This window comes from Euleptes europaea, chromosome 13 (assembly GCF_029931775.1).
Source record: "Euleptes europaea isolate rEulEur1 chromosome 13, rEulEur1.hap1, whole genome shotgun sequence".
Taxonomy (NCBI): domain Eukaryota; kingdom Metazoa; phylum Chordata; class Lepidosauria; order Squamata; family Sphaerodactylidae; genus Euleptes; species Euleptes europaea.
In genome coordinates this window covers 52,584,389-52,591,841 of record NC_079324.1, presented here as the reverse complement: position 1 = coordinate 52,591,841, position 7,453 = coordinate 52,584,389, and the positions used below count along the sequence as shown (strand labels likewise).

The window sequence follows — 7,453 nt, the reverse complement described above, 5'->3', positions numbered from 1 at the left end:
ATACAAAGTACGGTAACCCCCTGCTTCGGGGCTTTGCTTTGATTATGCTTGCATTTATATCTGTCTGTCTGTCTGTCTATCTACCTGTAATGGCATATGAATTACAGTTATAATCATTCAATATGGTTATATCCAGTTAAAATGATACAGTTTATATGTAAATAAAATCAATCATGACAACAATCAAATAGGTTTACGCTTGGTTCCTTGAATCCTTATAGCTGCTAAAAGAAACTTTGCTACCTCCTTTGTAATACTCTGATTTCTCTCCAGATCGTATAAATCTTTTGCCTTTTATTAAAGATTTCCATGGAGAGGGACATTTATGCTTGCATTTTCCAACCGCTCTCCCTGCGCGTTTCCCCCACGTTTTCTGGATGCTGGCTAAACACAAATCCAGAAAACACGGGCAAAACGCACGGAAATGCACAGGGAGGGCGAGGCGACCTCGGACGGTTGGAAAATGCAGTCATAAAGCAAAGCCCCAGAATAGTCAGCGGGGTGATGGCGAGGAAACAGCCATGCATAAATGGCCCGAGAATACACCCATAGAAGGCAAATCCACACTTTGTGCAGCAGGTGCATCAATGCTTCTCTATCATGCATGTCTTCTGGTAAACTCCGTCATTCCCAAGGGGGGGAAGGGCTTTGTGTTAACACATGGGTATGTGCAGTGGTACAGTCCCACCCAGAAACCGTGGCTGTCTGTAGCTCCTTCTCCCTTTTATCCTCACAACGACCATGCGCGGTGGGTTAGGCTGAGAATGCGTGCCTGGCCCAAAGTCACCCGGCAAGCTTCTGTGGCTGAGTGGAACCTACCTCACGTGGTTGTTGTAAGAGTGAAAGGGGGGTGGGATTGTCTGTGTGTTTCACCCCAGCTGCTTGGAGGAAGAGTCATAAATAAACCTATACCCTTCACTCCTCATCCTCTCACTGCTAGTTTGAGGGCTAGAAAGGGGTTGCCAGCTCCATGTTGGGAAATACTTTGGGGGTGGAGCCTGAGAAGGGTGGGTTTTGAGGGCAGGAGGGGCTTCAATTAGGTATAATGCCATAGAGTCCAATTGCCAAAGCAGCCGTTTTCTCCAAGTGAACTGATCTCTGTTGCCTGGAGATCAGTTGTAATCCCAGGAGATCTCCAGCCACCATCCTGGAGGTTGGCAACCCTACTAGGGAGGGAAGGAAGATGGCAAGCACAAGAGAAGGTGGAAGGGAGGGATGATGAGCCCTCCTCCCCTCCTTCTGTCTAGGGTCACCAAGAGCCCACTTATGGTGGGAGGACTCCTGCTGGTGGGCCCACCTCCCTCCCTTGCTCACCAGATGGGCGGAGGAAAGGTCCAAGGATGGAAATGACGTTGCATGATGTCACGCATGATGTCACACATCATGCAATGTCGTTTCCTTCCCTGGCCCCGCCCCTAAAACTCCCAGGGATGCTGGCTAGAGTTGCTAGGTCCCTCTTCACAACTGGTGGGAGGTTTTTGGGGTGGAGCCTGAGGAGGGCGGAGTTTGGGGAGGGGAGGGACTTCAATGTCATAGAGTCCAATTGCCAAGGCGGCCATTCTCTCCAGGGGAACCGATCTCTATCGGCTGGAGGTCCGTTGTAAATGCAGGAGATCTCCTGCTAGTACCCGGAGGTTGGCGACCCTAATGCTGGCCACCAGCCCGGCATCCCTACAAGTTCCTTCACATAACTCCACCTCTGTACGTGTTGCTTTCTGGAAGGGGAGAGAAGGGGGAGCACAAGCAGAAACAACAGGGAGACAAAAGAATGCATAATATTATAAACCTCCTTCTCCTGGGCCTGCCAAGCCCTAACCCCCAAACACACACCAACACAAATACCCTACTGGCAATCTAACCCTAATCACTATATCTTTCCCTCCCCCATTCTGTTGCTTCTGTCTTTGCCAAATACATATCTCAAGTTATCTGAAAACCTGGCTGTTGGAAGCAAAGTCAATTAGGCAGATTTACTGGTTCTGGGCAAATCTCAGAGACGGGGCGTCAGTGTGATTTGGATCCTGGGGTGTTATTGCCAGAAGTTAAAAAAAGTTAATTTAACCCGAAAACGACTGGAAGCTGGCCGCCAGTCTTTGGGTGCCTGAAATACAGCTGCTCTTGTTCCGATCCTCCTTCCAACAGGCGGTGGTTTTCTCTTCCCCGCCCCGTTTGCCAGCCGGCAAGACTTGGCACCTAACAAAATAGAGACATTGAAGTATTTCAGGTTTATCTCATCAGCTCATCTGGTTCGAAGTAGCTCCTGACAAGCAGGATTGAGAATAGCATCAAAGGCCTTTTTTCTGTGCTGAAATGGAAGAAATATGTGAGGGGCTGCTGGGAGACTCCGGGAAAGCCCTCCCGCCGTCTTCTTCTGGTTCCTTCCCCGTCTCTTTTCCCGTGGTTGGCGGTTAAGCAGTCCGCACAGTTAATGCATGTCTCTCAAGCTTGCCTAGACCAATGGCTCAGACTTGTGGGTTAGCTAGTAGCCTGCGCGGCTTTGCATCCAGAAGGCCCTGGGTTCAATTCCTGGCAGAGAACCAGCTGAAAAGAGGAATGGCCCTCTGGGCTAGGACAGAAGGCCCTGGCCAGAAAACAGATGGGGCCAGTTGGAGCGGATTGTACTGGGGGTTGAATGGACCCCAATAGTTCATCTGGATAGAAGGAAGCTTGCCATGTAATATGACTAAGGTTACCAGGTCCCTCTTTGCTACCAGTGGGAGGTTTTTGGGGTGGAGCTTGAGGAGGGCGGGGGTTTGGGGAGGGGAAGGACTTCAATGCCATAGAGTCCAATTGCCAAAGCAGCCATTTTCTCCATCGGCTGGAGATCAGTTGTAACAGCAGGAGATCTTCAGCTAGTACCTGGAGGTTGGCAACCCTAAATATGACTAGGGTTGCCAGCTCCAGGTTGGGAAATACCTGGAGATTTTGGGGCTGGAGTCTGAGTAGGGTTTTTAGATGCCGACTTTCTCTACCACTTAAGGAAGAATCAAACCAGCTTACAATCACCTTCCCTTCCCCTCCCTACCACAGACACCCTGTGAGGTAGGGGGGGCTGAGAGAGCTCCAAGAGAACTGTGACTGGCCCATGTGTAGGAGTGGGGAAACCAACCCGGTTCACCAGATTAGCCTCCGCCGCTCATGTGGAGGAGTGGGGAATCAAACCTGGCTCTCTGGATCAGAGTCCACCGCTCCAAACCACCACTCTTAACCACTACACCATGCTGGCTTCCAATTGTAAAGTGGGGATTCTATGATGGTACATCCTGTGAAACCCTCGTTTAAATTAATTGCAGTGAATCAACCACCTTCAAACTGTGGTTTTCAGCTCCTGGTTTGTCAGATCCTAATGAACTATAGCGAGCCCACGTTTTGACAGTCACGTTAATTACAGTTTAATTAAACCAAGGTTTCACGTGATGTCTGCGTTGGGCCATTCTGTTCAGTGTCTAAAAACTCTCTTGTGATCCACAGGACGGCAGCTTTGGGATATGTTTCTTATTATTTTTACCATGGAAAGAAGCCAAGGGAGGCTGGGGAGTCATTTCTTTGGGAGAGGTGTTAGAAATCTTGGCTTTTGTTGAGGCTTTGTTCCTTTCGCTGTGGTCACCGTTGCAAATCTCATGCAGAAATTTAATAAAGAGTACCCACAACAACAAAAGAGTTGAACTGGCCACTTCCCAGATCACACTCGAGGGGCAGAACAATGTATTTCCCCCCACCCCGGTCATTCTTTTTTACCAATATTTCTTCATTTTATACAGTGCAGCTGCTGTGTGTGGTTTAAAGGGGAGGGTGTGGCTTTTTCACTCTTGCCCCTATTGTGGATTTCCCAGTGAAGACTGGGGGAGCCCTTAGTGTTGCCAACTCTGGGTTGGGAAATTCCTGGAGATTTGGGTGAGGAGCATAGGGTGGGGGTTGGAGAGGGGAGGGGCCTCAGCAGGGTTTAGTGCCATAGAGTCCACCCTCCAAACCAGGGGAACTGATCTCTGTCTTTTGGAAATCAGCAGTAGGAAATCTCCAGGCTACTCTTGGAGATTGGCAACCCTACTCCCTAGTCCAACATCCTACACACTGACTAGACCACACTGGCTGTCTTTAAAATCTAGTAATGGGGGACGGGACAGTCTTTTAAAATAAGCCTGGTAACGCACACGGCGTATGGGTCTGCCTTTAAACATTAAACTTTCAACCTTGCCTTGCTCCAAATAAGCATCGGGTGGCAACAGTAGACCTGGCTCATCTTTCCTCTCTTTATTTTCACAACAACCCTGTGGGGTAGGTTAGAGAAGAAGAAGAAGAACAAGAGTTGGTTTTTATATGCCAGCTTTCTCTACCACTTAAAGAAGAATCAAACCAGCTTACAATCACCTTCCCTTCCCCACAACAGACACTCTGTGAGGTAGGTGAGGCTGAGAGAGCTCTAAGAGAGCTGTGACTAGCCCAAGGTCACCCAGCTGGCTTCGTGTGCAGGAGTGGGAAATCCAACCCGGTTCACCAGATTAGCGTCCACCGCTCCAAACCACCGCTCTTAATCACTACACCCCGCTGGTGTCTCCTCCAGAGTCGCGAGGTTCCCGCTGCCAGCAGGGGATCTCCCACCGCCGGCCAGTCTTTCCCTGGGCAGCAGGAGAAAAAACAAGGGGAAATAGGAGGGGCGATTGCCAGCATCCTGATGTGATGGCATCACTCATTTTCCAGCAAAACCGGAAGTGATGTCATCGCAGTGGCAGCACCCGCCATAGCATCACTTCCGGTTTTGCTGGAAGTGACGTCATTGTATCACTGGTGACTCTCACAAGTGAGTCTCCCCTTGGTTGCCAGCCTCACGCTGGCAACTCTACTCTGGCCTATGGCCATACAGTAGTTTCATGGCAGAGTGGGAATTTGAACCCAGGTCTTCCCCATCCTAGCTTGACCTTCTCAATGCTACACTGTGCTGACATTCTTTAAATGAGTTTGACCTATGCAGTCATTCTCTTTTTGACTGAGTGTGGCGGGAAAGGGAGTTAAACCCTGAGAATATATGAGCATCTTGATGGAGTTTTGGTCTTTGACTGTAAGTCTTTTTACAAAAGGGTGCCCAATGTAGCAAGACAAATGTGGACCTCCTGCCCTGGGGACGCCGTGTGACTCAGCAATCCTCCGATGTCAGCGTTTGGGACTCTTTTCTTTTGCACATCTATAGCTGTTGGTTTTTAAAAATACGGTATATGCTTAATGGAAATAAATGGGAGCGATTTATAGTCATTATTTTAATATAGGCTGTTCTTGATATTTTTCTTTTCACAAAAATCTGGAAACACATTTGATTTCTCATATGGAAGCGGGGGGGAACACTCCCATTTATCTTAATTTACTCGCAGATGGAGTCAGCCAAATCTGTTGTCCATATATGCAAAACATATGTGACATATACAAACTGTTTGAATGTCATAGGCTATAAATGGAATATAATAGGTATATTACACACACATGTGTGTCTGATTTGCAAATGTAGTAAGCGGGATTCTGGCTCTGCCCAGGCAAAGTGTCTGTTAACAGAGCTGAAACAGACAGGCAGGAGAATCATGCGAGGTAGCCCCCTTGGCACATTTTAAGGAAAACATACTTCCTGAAAGTAGAAAGCTAGCAGCTCAGGAAGTAGGCTTGAAGAAACCTTCTTCCCCATGTGCCGACATTCTTTCTACAGATTTTATTTTATATGGGGAAAACCAAATACTTAATTCCTCCCCCCCCCTCGCATTGGCATCTTAGAATCATAGAGTTGGAACGAACCACCAGGGTCTAGTCCAACCCCCTGCACAATGCAGGAAATTCACAACTACCTCCCCCCAACACCCCCAGTGACCCCTACTCCATGCCCAGAAGATGGCCAAGATGCCCTCCCTCTCATCATCTGCCTATGGTTATAGAATCAGTATTGCTGACAGATGGCCATCTAGCCTCTGCTTAAAAACCTCCAGGGAAGGAGAGCTCATCACCTCCCGAGGAAGCCTGTTCCACTGAGGAACCGCTCTGACTGTGAGAAAGTTCTTCGTAATGTTTAGACGAAAACTCTTTTGATTTAATTTCAGTCTTGAAGTGGAAGCTGCAACGGTCAGTTCTCCTGATCATCTGGTCCACAGAGCGAGGATTTCCAGTATCATGAATGAATATCACTATTCGTTAAGAAACGAGTTTTCATTATTCACAACAATAACATGAGAGAGAAGCAGTGTGTGTCACCTACAGCCCTAGAGTTGGAAGGGGCAAAGCAAAGAGAAGTATTTTTCCATTGTCCCTGGAACATCGCTTGAAAGAACTGAATTAATCAAGCAGTAAAGAAATGGGTTCAATACAGACATAATGCAGAAGCAGGGCTTATTTTAACTGTGGTCACATGCTCACTCGAAGGACAAGTTAACAGAGTGATCCAAATTCAGGCAACCACGCTAGTTTGTTTAATTAAGTGTGGTTTCCCCAAATGTCTGAGCAGAGCCAATGTCATAGAATACACAATTTTTTTTGACCAGGCTAAAGCACTATTGCCCTGCCCTGGATGGCCCAGGCTAGCCTGGTCTCATCAGATCTTGGATGCTAAGCAGGGGGGCTGAAAAGTGAGGTAGGTGGAGCTGAGAGAGTTCTGAGAGAACTGTGACTAGCCCAAGGTCAACTAGCAGGCTTCACGTGGAAGAGTCGGGCAACCAATCGGGTTTCCAGATTAGAGTCCCCCACTCTTAACCACTGCACCATGCTGGCTCTCCTTTCTGTTCTCTAGTGCAGGGGAGGAGACATCACCCAAGATCAGCAACACCTCTGTTGGCCAACCATCAAGCTGGAGCACTAACCTTAACCCTTGGCTTTCCCTGCATGCAGCCCCACATCTCTGGGGTTCCTTTCCATAACTGTGCATTAACCAAGGGCTATGCTCAGGAGGCCTTGTAGCTCAGTGGTCAAGTGGTGGTCTTGAATGCAGAAGGTCCCAAGTTCAAATCTTGGGGAGGTCTTAGAAAGGGGAACAGTGGTGGTTTTGGGCTAGAGGGCCAACAGTCTAGGTTTGAATCAGAGTTGGATCTACCCAGCTATTTGATGGTGAAAATGGCCCCTCACACATCAACATTATTGACCAACTATAACTTATGGTCCATAAAGCTGTAGCTCCCATTATATGGAACAGGATCTATTAGGGTTGGCAACCTCCAGGTACCACCTGGAGATCTCCTGCTATTACAACTGATCTCTAGCCACTAGAGATCAGTTCACCTGGAGAAAATGGCCACTTTGGCAATTGGACTATAATTGGACTATATGCATATCTAATCTGGGCGAAAACGCATGGGAGATTTTGCCTTGGATTTGCCACTCTCTAGATGCACATTCCCCGCATCTGAATTCTCAGAACTCTGCATGGGGGCTTATTGTTGAGTTTTGAGAATTTGGCCGGTGAAAATGTGCATTTAGAGAGCAGCAAATC

At 48.0% G+C, this 7,453-nt stretch overlaps 1 pseudogene; it reads left to right on the top strand.

Moving 5' to 3' along the window:
- Window positions 1–253: 253 nt before the first annotated feature.
- LOC130486630 (U5 spliceosomal RNA) lies at window positions 254–361 on the top strand (annotated as a pseudogene).
- Window positions 362–7,453: the final 7,092 nt, after the last annotated feature.